Here is a 17,324-nt window from a genome sequence, read left to right as displayed (position 1 = left end):
AGTCAAAGGACTTACCAGTTACGAACTGACAAACAGGTAAATAAGAAGAACAATTTCAGCAATATCTTAATCGTCATTGGCAAGATGAGCAGTAGAACCCAAGAATCTCAGTGTGTCATAGTTCCTAAGGGTTTCAGATGAACCCCGGGCAGTGCTCACACTTAGAAAGGTCGAATAATCAAATTCTGGTAGCCTTGGCTTTCAGCCGGCCAAGAAATTACGTTTCAGAGTAGTATAGGACAAGTAAAGTGAAATAATAGCAGCAAATGTTTAGTTCTTAGGGGAAACGGGGAAGGGGGTTTATACAGTAGCAAAATATTAACACACAAACAAGGAAATACAGTCAATCGAACATAAATAAGGAAAGATGAGCATGCAAAAATCGATTCAAAATCGGTTAAGAGAAGAAACCAGGTAAACCCTAGATCAGAATCGGACCCACATAGCCTTGCTATGAATGTATACAGACGAGATATCGTCTAGATCTTGAAGATCGAGGATGATTGCACTTGATTTGGTATATTGGTACTTGCCAATATTGGGCAAGTACTAAGTAATACCATATTCACGCAAGTAACAGTGATATAATCCATAAAAGGTATTTAAATTATGGTAAGAAACCATGAATGAATTGGATTCAGAGTAGAGTTGGAGGCGGCGGCTAGGGTTTGTGAGGAGAGGAGAGGAGAAGGTACGAGAGAACATAGAGGCGGGTGAACGAGGGAAATGGGTCTCTAGGGTTACGGATGAAGGACATAAGGAGAATGATGGGTTTATTATGGGCCGTTGATCATTTAAGATCAACGGCCAATATCGAAGGGGAAGTGGGGCGGGTTATTCAACAGGTCGTGACCGGGTTTTGAAAGAGGGTAGTTTGGTTTGGGCTTCTGAGGGTTAATTGGGATGAGCTTAATATTTTAGGCCTTAAAATTGTCCGAACATTTCCATGTTTTGGGCCAGCTCTTGAAACACCTAAAATTAATTAAAAATAAATTATTAAAACGTTTAATAAATGGTAACAATATTATTTATGCTTTGAAAAATGCTTTAAAATAATAACTCAATATTATAAAAATATAAAAATACTATTTTGTCATAAATAATATAATAAATGTAATTATTTATAGGATATAGGCTATTATTGTAAATAATAACAACAACAAACCCAGTAGTTTCCCACAAGTGGGGTCTGTGGAGGGTAAGATGTACGCAGCCTTACCCCTACCCCTGAAAGGGCAAGGAGGTTGTTTCTGTGGACCTTCGGCTAGAGAACGACTAAAAAAGAAAAGGTAATTACAACAAGTACGAATAACAACAAGATGAAATAAGATCAAATCCAAGAATGCAGTTTAACTCTAGGTAGTAATAGCCATCTATGAATAAAAGATATCATACTAACACTAATGCTAGCGAACTGATTAAGACAAAGAGAAACGCTCGACTACCTACGAATCTTCCACCCTAATCTTTGACCTCTACACTTTTCTGTCTAGGGCCATGTCTTCATTCAGCTCCAGCTGCGCCATGTCCCTCCTAATAACCTCTCCCCAAGACTTCTTAGGCTTACCTCTACCCCTCTTGCTGCCCATCGAGGCTCATCGCTCGCTCATTCTAACTGGGGCTTCTATACTTCTCCTCAAAACATGGCTGAACCATCTCAACCTCTCCTCACGCATCTTATCCTCCACAAGGGCCACTCCCACCTTTTCCCGAATAACTTAATTCCTAATCTTATCCAACCGGGTATGCCTGCACATCCACCTCAATATCCTCATCTCAACTACTTTTATCTTCCGGGTATGAGAGTTTTTGACCAACCAACACTCAACTCTATACAACATAGTCGATCTAACTATAACCTTGTATAACTTACCTTTAAGTCTCAACCCGAGTCTTAGCTTTATCATACATGTCCTTAATCACTCTAATGTAGGCTACTGGGACCCATTTAGCCTCCAAGCATCGCCAGAGCACCTCTCTCGGAACTTTGTATATATAAAATAGGGACAATGCAAATATAATTATATAAAAAGAGATGACATATTATAAAATGCATAAGGGTACAGAATGATGAATTTGGATGATTAAATCGCCTTAAAAATAATTTAAAGAGATAATTAATTGTAACGACCCGACCGGTCGTTTTGAGCATTTACACTTCGCTCGGTTGTTTGAGGGCATGAGTAGCTCCGTATGATGTATTATGACTTATGTGAATCGTCGGTTTTGGTTTTCAGGTTATTTGGAAATAATTTGAAAGGATGATTCTTAGCTAGAAGCTTTAAATTTGAAAGAATTGATCAAGTTTGACTTTTTTGTATTTGACCTCAAATTAGAATTTTGATGGTCCCGGTAGGTCCGTTGGGTGATTTTGGACTTAGGAGTGCGTCCGAATTGTGATTTGGAGGTCCGTAGTGAAATTTGGCTAGAAATGGTAAAAGTTGAAATTTTAGAAAGTTTGACCGGGAGTGGACTTTTTGATATCAGATTCGAATTGTGATTCCGGGAATTTGGAATAGCTTCGTTATGTTATTCGGGACTTGTGCGTAAAATTTGAAGTCATTCCGGATTGATTTGCTATGTTTCGGCACGAGTTATTGAATTTGAAAGTTTAAAGTTCATAGATTTCGAGTTGAGGTGTGATTCGTCGTTTTGATGTTGTTATGTGTGTTTTCAGGCCTCGAATAGGTTTGTATTGTGTTATGGAACTTGTTGGTATATTTGTAAGGGGTCCCAAAAGGCTCGGATGAGTTTCAGATGAAGTTCGGATCATTTCATCACATTTTGGATTTTTGCTAAGGCTGCTGGTTCTGGTATGATCGCACCTGCGGTTGGTTTCCGCAGGTGCGATGGCCGCAGAAGCGACAAAAGCATCAGAGATGCAAGAATAGTGCTGGGTGAGCAAGACCGCAGAAGCGGATATTTGGGCGCATATGTGATGTCGCAGGTGCGGCAGCTCGAGCGCAGGTGCGGAGCCGGAGGGTATCAGCAGAGGTCGCATGTGCGATGGGATTTCCGCACCTACGATGGCGCAGAAGTGGAAATTTTTCTGTAGGTGAGAGTGGCCAGCTGGTTATTTATGGTCCCAGAAGCGAAACATTTACCGCAGATGCGACTATTTGTCCGCAAATGCATAAAGTGCTAGGCAGAAGCTATATTATCGAGGGTTTTGGTTCTTTCCTCATTTTGGGAGCTATGGAGCTCGTATTGAGGCGATTCTTGAGGAAATTTTCACCATATGAATTGGGGTAAGTGTTATTTACTCAGTTTTTGTTATATCCATGAATCTATCTTCGATTTTAGCTCTTGGTTGATGAATTTTAAAGAGGAAATTGGGGGTATTGGCCTAAAGTTTCATAATATGAAATTTTGAGTTTTGAACATTGAATTGGAGTCGGATTTGAGTGAAACTAGTATGAGTGGACTCGTAATTGAATGGGTTCTTGGATTTTATAAATTTTGCCGGGTTCCGAGGCATGGGCCTGGGTTGGGCTTTTGGCCGATTTTGGGCTTCTGATTCAAGATTTGATCTTTTTCGATCGACATTGGTTCCTTTAGCATTGTTTGATGTATTTGAGTTGTGTTTGGTTTGTTTCGAGCCGTTTAGAGGTCGGAACGTGTGGGATGGCATTTTGGAGCATCACTTGGCTTGCTCGGTGTTGGAATTGGCTTGTTCGAGGTAAGTAACTCTTCTAATCTTAGTGCTGGGGGTATGAAATCCCGTAATACGTGTTATGTGATTGGTTTTGAGGTGACGCGCATGCTAGGTGATGGGCTTGTTGGCATGCACTATGTGAATTGGGACTCTATTGTTTCTATGGCACTGTATAGTGGTCATATTTTGTTGATATCCGTGTTTTCATCAAGTGATGAAGTAATTAAGTTGTCAATCATACTAGACATCATGTTTAGGCATTATGCCGATACTGTTTGGACCCACAGTTGTCGTTTCTTACTGTCATCTCACTGATTTCATTGATATTTCATACTGAGTCATATCCATGCATTCATACCATATCTCAGTCTCAGATATTATTTATTGATACATCATATTATTGTTGTCGGGCTAGTTTCATGAAATTGTGAGCTCGTGAGTGAGACTGGGGAGATTGATGATTGAGTGAGGCCGAGGGCTTGAGTGAGAGTATCATTTTGGGATCCGGTTGCACGCTGCAATGTATTATATTGATTATATTTTATATGGATCGGGTTGTACGCCGCAACAAGACTTCGCGCTATTATATATATTATTTGATCGGATTGCACGCCGCAACAATATTGGATCGGGTTGCACGCCGAAACAATATTGTATCAGGCTGCACATCGCAGCAATATAGCGCTTGGGCTGAAGGAGCCCCTCCGGAGTCTGAAAACCCCCAGTGAGCGCAGTCGACTATATATATGTGGATCGGGTTGCATGTCGCAATGGGCCTTATGGTCATATATTGTTCAGGATGCACGTCACAGCAGGTATTGTACAGCGCTGAGTGATTGAGTATGCTGAGCCTTGAGCATAGTGAGAGAGAATGCGAGATGGTGAGATTGAGTACTCGGAAATTATGAGTACATGAGTTTATCTCTGAGATACATTGCATTGACATGCACACATGACATACATGCATAGAGATGTATTTTTCCTTATGTTGTACGGTATCACATCATTCATGATTTCTCACACATGTTGACAGATGGGCATAGTGATGTATTTGTTTTACACTAGTTATCTGGAAAGAAAGCGAAAGATCTTATTTATTATGGAAAGGATTTTGGGAAAATTATTGTTTTCAAACTTATTCATATTTTTCGTAACTCTGGTAAACGATTTGGGTTTTCATTTAAGTACATGAAAGGCAGAACTATTTTTAGAAATCATATTTTTGTTGAGCATTTGATTGTTGAGTTACTTCTCGTATTACTTGTTTTTGAGTTGTTATGAACTATTGTTATGGAATATTGAAGTTGGGACCCGACCTTGGTACAAGCTCATCACTACTTTCAACCTATGGTTAGGTTCGTTACTTATTGGGTACATAGGGTCGGTTGTACTCATTCTACACTTCTACACCTTGCGTGCAGATGTTGGTTGCTGATGTTGTTGTGTTCGATAAGATCTGGATTTAAGATGTACTTGCGTCCTGGTTGTAGCTACCTTTTGTTCGTGGTAGCCTTAAATCTATAAAACTCTGTTTATGTACTTTTCAAACAGACTATATATTTATTTTATTTCGGCTTTGTAAACTCTATTCTTAGAAGTTCATTATTTGTACTACCAGTTCTTGGGAAATGTATAAGATTAAGATAATTCCTTTTGGTCAATTGTCTTATCAATATTATTGAAATTAGATGGTTATTAGTTGGCTTACCTAGCGGGTTGGGTTAGGTTCCATTACGACTAGTGGAATTTGGGTCGTGACAAGGTGATATCAGCGCTCTAGGTTCATAAGTTCTACAAGTCATGAGCAAGTGTCTAGTAGAGTCTTGCGGATCCGTATGATGACGACCATACTTATCTTCGAGAGGCTACAGGACATTTACGATATACTTCCCTTCTTTCATTCATTATCATGTGACATTGATTCAGCTTGAAGCGTAACTCTTTGAATTCCTTCCACGCATTCGTATGCGCATGTGAGCACTCGAAATCGGCTGTGCGCCGGCGACTTGTGATTCCATGGTTGAGTTACGAGATATGATTTTTGGCGTGCTGATGATGGGCCAGCCTGGAGGACTTGAGGCCGGTTTTTGACGATATCTTGAGCACGGAGATTTAGATTTTGTGAGCACGTGCTTCTGGGACTTATATGTCCGGTAATGACCCTACGATTGGAATTTGTGGCTCGATGAGCGGTAATGGCTTTGTGATGTGAATGATGTGACTTCGAGATATGTTCAGATTGTTCTAATGTGACGAGAAGAGTTTACTTGAGATGTAACAAGGACTATGGGGTGTCTGATTTCTGTCTTGATTTGGCGTATGGTCTCGAGTTATTAGTGTATTGAGAGATCTCTGTTGTTTAGTCGTAGGGTGAAGTAGATTCTCATGTCTTGTTGATGAGTTCGGAATCGAGAAGATTAAGTGATTGCTTAGTAGTTGTGGCTATGAAAGGGTATAAAGAGATGTCAGTTTGAGGCTAAGCAGGTGGGTTATAACCTATGAGGTAATCTACGGATGCATGATTTTTATAATGCTGTGTGGAGGCTTTCTTTTCTACCATTTGGCTATGTTTGTGCGATTTAAGTTTGGATCGGTTGTAACAGTTGACCTGACTATCAAAAGGATGAATGAACGATTTGCAAAAGATTTGAGGTATTATATGGTTTGTGTTACATGAGCTTACAAAGGATTTAGTTGAATTTCGGTGCGGGATTTTGGCAGCAATAGAGTATGGGTATCGTGATGTTATCGACTATTTGGTTCTATGGCTTTGAGCCAAGTGGGGGAGTCTACTATCGACAAGTGGATTGCACGATTATGTGTTGTATTGGTTTTGGTTCGGGGTATACTGGTGAATCAGTTATGACTTGCAGAGGTCGAGATCGAGGATGACTCGGGTAAAGTAATTTTGTGATACAGGTTGTATTACGCTCTATAGGTATATGGGAATCATAAAATAATTGAGTGGTTATTCACGAAGGATGTAGGGTACATGGAGTAGGAATTTTCTCGATTGCTTAGGAGTGTGGGTTACTCTTTATTCCCTTTGGTGTTGGTGTGCTAATGGGGCACAGGTCGTTCTATCTATTTGGTCGGTTCAATTGATATTTGAGTATAGTGGATGACTCTCGAGAATGGTTATAATGGATTCAAAAATTATATGTAGAAATTGAGAATTTCGGATTGGTATATGGCTAGGATTTGATAGTTGCATGGGATGGTGTCGAGACTTGTGGTATTTTTATATCATTGTGGATTATGCATTTCAGTATCAAGAAGGTGAAGGAAATAGTTTTAGGTTCATATAAAATCTCTTTAGAGTGGGTATCTCGATTGTGGTGCTTTGGGGTGCTTAAGAGGGAAGTCAGCGGCTTAGGTCGTTATGGCTTTATACTAGGGTCTCTTGTGTGGTGAATTTTGGTTAGGGATCGTGGTGTTCTAGCAAGGAGAAGTATCAACTTGAAGGCAATTTGGAAGGGACTTGGAGAAATAGGAGAACGTGGTAGTAGGTTGGGTTAGCACAGTGATGGGTATGATCGGTTCTTTGGGTACTTATGACGCGGCTAGACTCTACAGGTGTTTCGTGGCAATGCTCTTGGGTTTTGGCAACCTACATGGCTGAGTTGAGTTAGAGAGATTCGGTTCAGATAGCTTAGTTGTGTGCAAATGAGTTTCGAAGAGTTCTCAATGGCTTTTACCATGGTTCGAGGGTTATATTTCCTACCGGCGTGAGGAATATGTTGCGTATTGAAATTTTCTTCGGAATGAGATCATATGGAAGGTTTCTGACTGATCGGGTGTGTATTCTTCTTGTGACTCAGAGTTGAATATGAGATTCGTGTACGCTTCGCAGGATGTCATGGTAGACACATTGTATTGCGTGGGATTGAGATTTTCTTGTGCAAGGTCACAATTCAGTTTTGAAGAGAATGACATAAATTCGTAGGCAACATGGACGGATTCATATGACTAGGTAAATGATATTGCTAATTGGTATGGCCTGATGATAGTATATATTTCAGAAATGGGCAATGTGTGTTGATTTATGGGCACTTCATTGGTATTACGACACTCTCCTGGTTGATCGACTGCTGATATTCAAATTTATCTATGTGGCATAGAAGAATTTTAAAAGTATTTCTCGTGAGGTGATCGTGTATGAGAGATGTGTTAGACATTCTGGCGGTGGAGATGGAATCAGATATGGTGATTCGTGTGTTTTATGAATTTGGAGGCTGGGAGTTCTCAAGAGCAGGTTATTTCATGGTTGTGGACTGTGAAGTTGTGGACGAAGCTAGCCAGATGATATAATAAGTTATGATTCAGTCATTGTGGACTTTCGGAGGTTATTTATCTATCTGTGGGTGACTAGAGCTGATTTGGGAGTCCATTGGTAGGCTCAATTAGGATGTGTATTCTATATCGAGCCAGATTGGTTGGCTTCATACTGCTATTGTTGAGGGATCTGTCATTCGATTGTTGTTGAGCTTATTCATGTTATGAAATGATCTGTGAGTTACTCTTCTATGCTACGAGGAGTTGTGATTCGTTGGTTATATGCACATATGGTGTGGTTCTATTGTGGCCTTGTAGCGAAAATTGAGCGAGAAGAGTATTGGGTATTGCTTAGTTGATGGCGTATTAGTTATGTTCTTTCGGGTTTTGCATGGCATGATGTCATTTTCTTCTCCGTGGTTATGGTAATGCACTTTGAGTACTTGATGTCGAATTGCGCATGGTTATTGATTTTAGCAGGGTAGCTTGAGGTATTTCATATGGACCGGTATTTGGATAGGGTCGCGCATTGCAGTAGGGTTATATGAAAATATGATCCTTCGTTTTAGATTGGTGTGTTATGGATCTATGGTGTGTGATGGGTTTAAGCATTTCATTGTGGTGGTACTTGATGAGCTTGCGAGACGGTTCTCTCATTTTTGTCATTTTCCATGATTGAGTACATTTGGAATGTTGCTATTTGGTGCACGGATTGCATGGGTTGTGGATTTAGATTGTACTTATGTGTCATGTCACTATAGTGGTTGTTTTGGATGAGGTGAGGTCATTGGGCCTAGAAAGAATACTATAGGAATTTATTACAGCATGTTTGGAAGGATAATATCGAAAGTCAGCTTAGAATGGGCTATAGTTCTTGTCGAATGAGAGGAAATTCCATGACTTGTTGATCTGAAGAATGGTTATGAGTTCTGCATGTTTCTTTCATCATTGGCAGTGTACGGAGGTTTAGAATGAGACTTTGTTTGACCTGAGGTTTATTACCGTTTTTGGGTGGTTTGAGCAGCTACTGTGATTAGAAATTATTGCTATGAGTATTTGAGTTACGTGGTAGATCATGTGATTACATCTTGGATTATGGTTACAGCTTGTTCAGACTTATTCGGTGTGTAGATGCGAGATTCTGACCTTATAGAAATTTCGGACGTTGGAAATTGCATTCTAAAGCTTATGGGCTAAGGTTGGAGTAATGATCTTCAGTTATGTTTTGTTGTCTGGCCTATATGGAATAGGGTGACGTGGGATCACCCCCGGGTATGTGCATGGTAAGGTTACACGACGATTTGATGGCTTTTGGAACAACTCTTGGCATGTTCGAGGACGAACGTATGTTTAAGTGAGGGAGGATGTTACGAGCCGGCCGGTCGTTTTGAGCATTTACACTTCGCTAGGTTGTTTGAGGGAATAAGTAGATCCATATGATGTATTATGACTTATGTGAATCATCAGTTTTTGTTTACAGGTTATTCGGAAATTATTTGAAAGGATGATTCTCAGCTAGAAGCTTTAAATTTGAAAGAGTTAACCAAGTTTGACTTTTTAGCATTTGACCTTATATTGGAATTTTGATGGTTTCGGTAGGTCCGTTGGGTGATTTTGGACTTAGGAGTGCATTCGGATTGTGATTTGGAGGTCCGTAGTGGAATTTGGCTTGAAATGGTGAAAGTTGAAATTTGGAAAGTTTGACCGGGAGTGGACTTTTTGATATTGGATTCGAATTGTGATTCCGGGAAATTGGAATAACTCCGTTATGTTATTGGGGACTTGTGCGCCAAATTTGAAGTCATTCCGGATTGATTTGTTATATTTCGACACGAGTTATTGAATTTGAAAGCTCAAAGTTCATAGATTTCGATTTGAGGTGTGATTCGTCGTTTTGATGTTGTTGTGTGTGTTTTGAGGCCTCGAGTAGGTCCGTATTGTGTTACGGAACTTGTTGGTATATTCGGACGGGGTCCCGAGAGGCTCGGGTGAGTTTCGGACGAGGTTCAGTTCATTTCATCGCATTTTGGATTTTTGCTAAGGCTGCTGCTTCTGGTATGATCGCACTTGCGGTTGCTTTGCGTAGGTGATGGCCGCATAAGCGACAAAAGCAACGCAAATATGAGAATAGTGCTGGGTGAGGAAGACCGCAAAAGCGAAGATTTGGGCACATATGTGATGACGCAGGTGTGGCAGCTTGAGCGCAGGTGTGGAGCTGGAGGGTGCCAACAGAGGTCACAGGTGCGATGGGATTTCTGCACCTGCGATGGCGCAAAAGCGGAAATTTTTCTGCAGGTGCGAGTGGCCAGATGGTTTGTTGTGGTCGCAGAAGTGAAACATTTACTGCAGATGCAGTGGTCGCAGATGCGACTATTTGTCAGCAAATGCAGAAAGTGTTGGGCAGAAGCTATATTATAGAGGGTTTTGGTTCTTTCATCATTTTGGGAGCTATGGAGCTCGGATTGAGGTGATTCTTGAGGCATTTTTCACCATATGATTTGGGGTAAGTGTTCTCTACTCGGTTTTGGTTATATTCCATAAATCTATCTTCAATTTTAGCTCTTGGTAGATGAATTGTAAAGAGGAGATTGGGGGTTTTGACCTAAAGTTTCATAATATGAATTTTTGCGTTTTGAACATCGAATTGGAGTCGGATTTGAGTGAAACTAGTATGGTTGGACTCGTAAGTGAATGGGTTGTTGGATTTTGTAAATTTTGTCAGGTTCTGAGGCACGGGCCCAGGTTGGGATTTTGGCCGATATTGGCTTTTGATTCACGATTTGATCTTTTTCGATCGGCATTGGTTCCTTTAGCATTGTTTGATGTATTTGAGTTGTTTTTGGTTAGTTTTGAGCCATCTGGAGGTCAGAACGCGCGGTATGGCATTTTGGAGCATCGCTTGGCTTGCTCGGTGTTAGAATTGGCTTCTTCGAGGTAAGTAACTCTTCTAACCTTAGTGCTGAGGGTATGAAACCCCATAAAAAATGTTATATGATTGGTTTTGAGGTGACGCACATGCTAGGTGACGGGCGTGTTGGCATGCACCGTGTGAATTGGTACTCTGTTGTTTCTATGGCACTGTATACTGGTCCTATTTTGTTTATATCCGTGTTTTCACCATGTGATGAAGTAATTGAGTTGACAATCGTGCTAGATATGATGTTTAGGCATTATCCTGATACTGTTTGGACCCACAATGGTCGTTTCTTATTATTATCTGACTGATTTCATTAATATTTCATACTCAGTCATATCCATGCATTCATACCATATCTCAGTCTCAGATATTATTTATTGATACATCATATCATTGTTGTCGGGGGTAGTTTCATGACATTGTGAGTCCGTGAGTGAGACTGGAGATATTGATGACTGAGTGAGGCCGAGGGCCTGAGTGAGAGTGACATTTTGGGATCGGACTGCACACCGTAGGATATTATATTGATTATATTTTATATGGATCGGGTTGCACGCCGCAACAAGCCTTCGGGCTATATATATATATATTATTGGGTTGCACGCCGCAATAATATTGGATTGGGTTGCACGCCGCAACAATATTGGATCAGGCTGCACGCTGCAACAATATAGCGCTTTGGATGAAGAAGCCCCTACGGAGTCTACACACCCCCATTAAGCGCAGTCAACTATATATATGTGGATCGGGTTGCACGTTGCAACGGGCCTTATGGTCATATATGGATCGGTCTGCATGCCGCAACAGGTATTGTACAGCGCTGAGTGATTGAGTGTGATAAGCCTTGAGCATAGTTAGAGAAAATACGAGACAGTGAGATTGAGTACTCTGAGAGTGTGAGTACATGAGTTTATCTCTAAGATACATTGCATTAACATGCACACATGACATACATGCATAGAGATATATTTTTTCTTATGTTGTACGGTATCACATCATTCATGATTTCTCACACATGTTGACAGATGGGCATAGTGATGCATTTATTTTACACTGGTTATCTGGAAAGAAAGCGAAAGATCTTATTTATTATGGAAAGGATTTTGAGAAAATTATTGTTTTCAAACTTATTCATATTTTCGGTAACTCTAGTAAACGATTTGGGTTTTCATTGAAGTACATGAAAGGCTACCAACCCATGCATTACTTCTTGAGCTTTTCTAGCTTTAGCTCTCGTGATTGGTCGAGTTAGTAAATATAGATCTTTGATTGTAATTTTGTCGACCGTGCTCGTATCATTCTCCCAGTCTTCAAAAGAATTCATCCTCGAATCTTCACCTACATCAAAGGGAGAAAGATCAGATACGTTAAAAGTCGCACTTACTTGATACTCACCTGGCAAGTCGATCTTATATGCATTATCATTGATTCTTTCCAAGACTTGGAATGGTCCATCTCCAAGTGGATGAAGCTTGGTCTATATTTTAGTTGGAAAGATTTCCTTTCTCATGTGTACCCAAACCCAATCTCCTGGTTGAAAGGTCACACGTTTTCTTCTTTTGTTTGGTTTCGATGCATACTGTCCATTTTTCTTTTCAATTTGTTATCATGCTTGTTCATGTATATTTTTCATCATCTCAGCCTTCCTGTTACTATCTAAGCTAACTAGCTCTTTTACGGTAAAGGAACCAAATCTAATGGTGTCAAAGGATTAAAACCATACACAACTTCAAACGGAGAAAAGCATGTAGAAGAATGCACTGCTCTATTATATACAAATTCAACAAGAGGTATACAATATTCCCAACGTTTCAAGTTCTTTGTAATCACAAAACGCAATAAAGCACCTAACATTATATTAACCACTTCTGTTTGACCATCAGTTTGGGGATGACAAGAAGTAGAAAATAACAATTTAGTTCCCAACTTACCCCACAAAACCCTCCAAAAGTGGCTAAGAAAATTTGCATCTCTATCGCTCACAATAGTTTTAGGAATGCCATGCAACCTAACAACATCCCTAAAGAACAAAGTAGAAACATGAGTAACATCATCAGTTTTGTGACATGGTATGAAATGAGCCATTTTAGAGAATCTGCCAACAACAACAAATATGATATCCATCCCCCCTTTTGACCTAGGTAGTTCTAACACGAAATCCATAGACAAATCAACCCAAGGTCTGCTAGGTACAACTAAAGGTGCGTACAACCCATGAGACAAGAGTTTGGACTTTGCTTGCCTACACAATATGCATTAGACACAAATTATTTCGACGTCCCTACACATATGAGGCCAAAAGAAATATTCATGCAATATGTCCAAAGTCTTTTGAACACCAAAATGCCCCATCAAGCCTCCAGAATGAGCTTCTCTTACTAGTAACTCTCTTATAGAACACATAGGAATTCATAGTTTACCTTCTCTGAATAAATAGCCTTCATGTCTATAATATTTATCAAAATAAGTATCTCCACATGCTTCAAATATTTGACAAAAATCATGATCTTTAGCATACAATTCTTTAATATGTTAACAGAAGGGCATACCTACGAGATAGTGCGTCATCAATTATATTTTCCTTACCTTACTTGTATTGAATCACGTAAGGAAATATTTCTATAAATTTAACCCACTTGGCATGCCTTCGGTTGATCTTTTCTTCAAATGCTTCAAAGATTCATGGTCTGTCTGAAGAACGAAAACCTTAGGCCAAAGGTAGTGTTGCCATGTCTCCAACGACCTCACCAATGCATAAAGCTCCTTATCATATGTTGAATAATTCAATGTATCTCCTCCAAGGTTTTCACTAAAGAATGGAATTGGCTTTTGAACCTGCATTAGCACAACACCTATCCCAATTTCTAATGCATCACACTCAACCTCAAAAGCTTTGTTAAAATCTGGCAATTGCAATAATGGAGCAAAACAAAGTTTTTCTTTCAAAAAATTAAAGGCATTCTCTTATTCCTTCCTCCACGTAAAACTCCTATCCTTATTTATGATCTCAATCAATGGTGCTTCAATAGAGCTAAATTCCCTAACAAACCTTCGATAGAAACTAGCCAAACCATGAAAGCTTCGCACCTCGGTCACAGATTTTGGCATTGGCCAATCCTTGATAGCCTTCACCTTTTTCTCATCTACCTCAATTCCTTTACTACTGACTACAAACCCAAGAAATATTACCTTATCCATACAAAATATGTACTTTTTCAAGTTAGCATACAATCTTTCTTTTCTAAGCACTTACAAAATATATTTTAAATGCTTTACATGTTTATCAAGACATTTACTATAAATAAAGATGTCATCAAAATAAACCACAACAAACTTTCCTATATAAGCACGTAAAACATGATTCATTAAACGCTTGAAAGTTCTAGGTGAATTAGTTAATCCAAAAGGCATCACTATCCATTCATACAAACCATGTTTAGTTTTAAATGCAGTCTTCAATTCGTCACCAAGTTTCATACGAATTTGGTGATATCCACTTTTAAGATCAATTTTAGAGAATATTCATGAACCATTTAATTCATCAATCATATCATCTAGTCTAGGTATGGGATATTGATACTTTACCATTATCTTGTTAACGAAGCGACAATCAACACACATTCGCCAAGTTCTATCCTTCTTTAACACCAAAAGCACTAGCACTGCACATGGACTCATACTTTCACAGACGTGTCCCTTTGCTAAAATCTCCTCTACTTGCCTCTACAACTCTTTTGTCTCCTCGAAGTTGCTTCGATAAGACGGCCTATTTGGAATAGACGCTCCCGGGATGAGATCAATTTGATGTTCAATTCCTCGAATTGGTGGCAATCCATTTGGAACATCCTCAGGAAAGATATCCTTAAATTCTTGCAAAAGAGAAGAAGCAACACTAGGAAAGGAGTGGTTATTTCATTAGTACTCAAATAAGATCCCTTATACAAAAGAACCACAAGGTACGACCTAGATTTGTAAGCACTCATACACTCTTTGAATTTTGCATATGGGCTTATTTTTCTCTCTTTTACCTCATCTTCTTTTTCCTCACAAATGTTTTTTCATTTTATCTCTCCTCTTTTTTTCTTGCTCATTGGGTCTCTCAATTTTCACAAAATCATCTTTTTTTGTCTCTTATCTATTTTTTTCCCTTCTTTTTTATTATGCTCTCTTTTTTTCTCTTTCTCATTATTCCCATGAGAATCTCTTAACTTCATTTGATCTTCAAAAACTTGCTTCGGTTTTAAAGGTGAAAGTGTCACCTTTCTTCCATCCTTTTCAAAGGAATATATATTCTTGTAACCATCATGCATTTATTTCCCATCAAACTACCATGGTCAGCCAAGCAAAATATGACATGTTTGCATAGGCACAATGTCACACAATACTTCATCACTATACTTCCCGATGGAGAATGGAACCATAATGTTCTTACTCACCTTCCCTTCTCCACTATCATTCAACCAATGCAACTTATAAGGAGTAGGATGTTTTAAGAAATATAAACCTAATTTCTCAACCATAGTTGTGCTTGCTACGTTAGTACAATTACCCTCATCAGTTATCATGGAATAAATCTTTTCCCTTACATGAAACCTCGTGTGGAAGATATTTTCTCTTTGCACAAGACGTCATCCTTCTTTATCTGCAAACTCATGACTCTCCTTAGCACCATCACTTCACCAGTTAGAGGCTGCTCAACATCACTACCCTCCTCTTCGTGAGGTGTGTCAACCGCATCATCACTATCATCATCCTCACTCTCTGCATCCGTCTCAAAGTTCCCATCAGTTTTTTAAATCATTGTCCTTCTATTAGGACATTCAGAAGCAATATGCCCAACCCCATGACATTTAAAATATTTAGTATCTTTGTTTCTAGTATTAGTAGGGAAAGAATTAGTACCTTGAGCTTTGTTTTCCTTGATTTTATCTTCATTAGGCCTTTGGACAGCTTTGTCATCTCTTGGATTACTCCAATTTCCCCTCCAAGAAGTGTTTCCCATATCCTTCAATTTTTCCCAACTTGGACTAGGAGTAGGCTGCTTGTTTCGACCCTTGAACTTGAGCTGCCTTTCAACTTTTACAGCCATGTGCACAAGTTCCTCCATCTCCAGATAATGTTGTAAGTCTACAACATTTGTAATTTCTCTATTCAATCCACTAATGAACCTTTGTATAGTTGCCTCGCGGTCTTTCTCAATGTTGGCTCTAATCATGGACATCTCCATCTCTTGGTAATACTCCTCAACACCTTTTGTACCTTGAGATCATGTTTGAAGCTTTCTATGAAGATCATTATAGTAGTGTGAGGGAACAAATCGTTTCCTCATAATAGCCTTCATCTCTTCCCAAGAAGAAACCAACCTTTTCATATTTTTCCTTCTAATCACCACTATCTTATCCTACCATGTTGAAGCATAATCGGTGAATTCGGTAATTACTAAATTTGCTTTCTTCTCCTCCGAGTAATTATGGCAATCAAACACCTTCTCAACCTTTATTTCCCAATCTAGATATGCATCCGGATCACTCTTCCCTTGAAAGGAAGGGATGTTCATCTTAATACTACCCAAATTCCTATCAACTCCTTCTTCATTCCTAAGTCCCCTTTGTGGTCTTACTCCTCTTCTACCCTCTCTTTGACCATGTCTTCCCATATCAACATAGTCATTATCACTATCTTCTTCAATGCCATCAAAGTGTTCTTCACCAACCCATGGTTGTGCACGTGGTTGTTCTTACCTCCTTTCATTCTCTGGGACTCTTCTCCTATTTTTATTTTCTTCCAGCCTCTCTTGCATATTATCTAATCTCATACTCAGCCTTGAAAAATTTGGTTGCATAGCTTGAATGGCAACTAATATATCTAGATGAGCATTTACACTTCATGTGCTTTCACTACCATTACCTGCGTGTGACATGCATATACAACAAAAAATAAAAAAGTTAGGGCCTCACAACACTCCCTCACGTGTTTACACTCGTTCAATGTCACACAACCCTCGTGTTTGTCCCTCAATAATTTTGGCTTTTTTTTTAAAATGTCTCCACTCAAGCCTTTTACCACTATAGAGTTTTCCTTTATAGTTCTGCCAAGTAACTAAATCTGGACGACTTCAAAAGAAAGTTTCTATTATAGAATTCTAATATAAATAGCTCACGTGTTGACAAGAGAAGAAACAATGATGTTGGAAAAAACAAACTAAGGGAACAACAAAATTCAACAAGAATAGTTGAATATACAAGATTGACTATATGGATTTAATCATAACTTGAGCTATACGACTAAAATATTTTGATTCAGAGAGGACAGAAAGATCACAATATGTAGTATTTAAGTAAAATACTACTTGTTGAATAAAAGGAATAGATGACTAAAAATATCCAGAAATAAAATATTGCTGTAGATTATAGTATTTTTGGTCAGTTTGTTTTTTCTTTTTCTTTTTTTTATTTTTTTTTCAAATAAAGAGCTCAA

General features: G+C 39.1%; 1 pseudogene; it reads right to left on the bottom strand.

The window, feature by feature from the left end:
• Nucleotides 1-12,167: 12,167 nt before the first annotated feature.
• On the bottom strand, nt 12,168-16,503 carry LOC142171736 (uncharacterized; annotated as a pseudogene).
• Nucleotides 16,504-17,324: the final 821 nt, after the last annotated feature.

This window comes from Nicotiana tabacum, chromosome 17, assembly GCF_000715075.1.
Source record: "Nicotiana tabacum cultivar K326 chromosome 17, ASM71507v2, whole genome shotgun sequence".
NCBI classification, from domain to species: Eukaryota; Viridiplantae; Streptophyta; class Magnoliopsida; order Solanales; family Solanaceae; genus Nicotiana; species Nicotiana tabacum.
The sequence above is the reverse complement of the archived record's forward strand: the minus strand, read 5'-3'. Positions and strand labels throughout refer to the sequence as shown.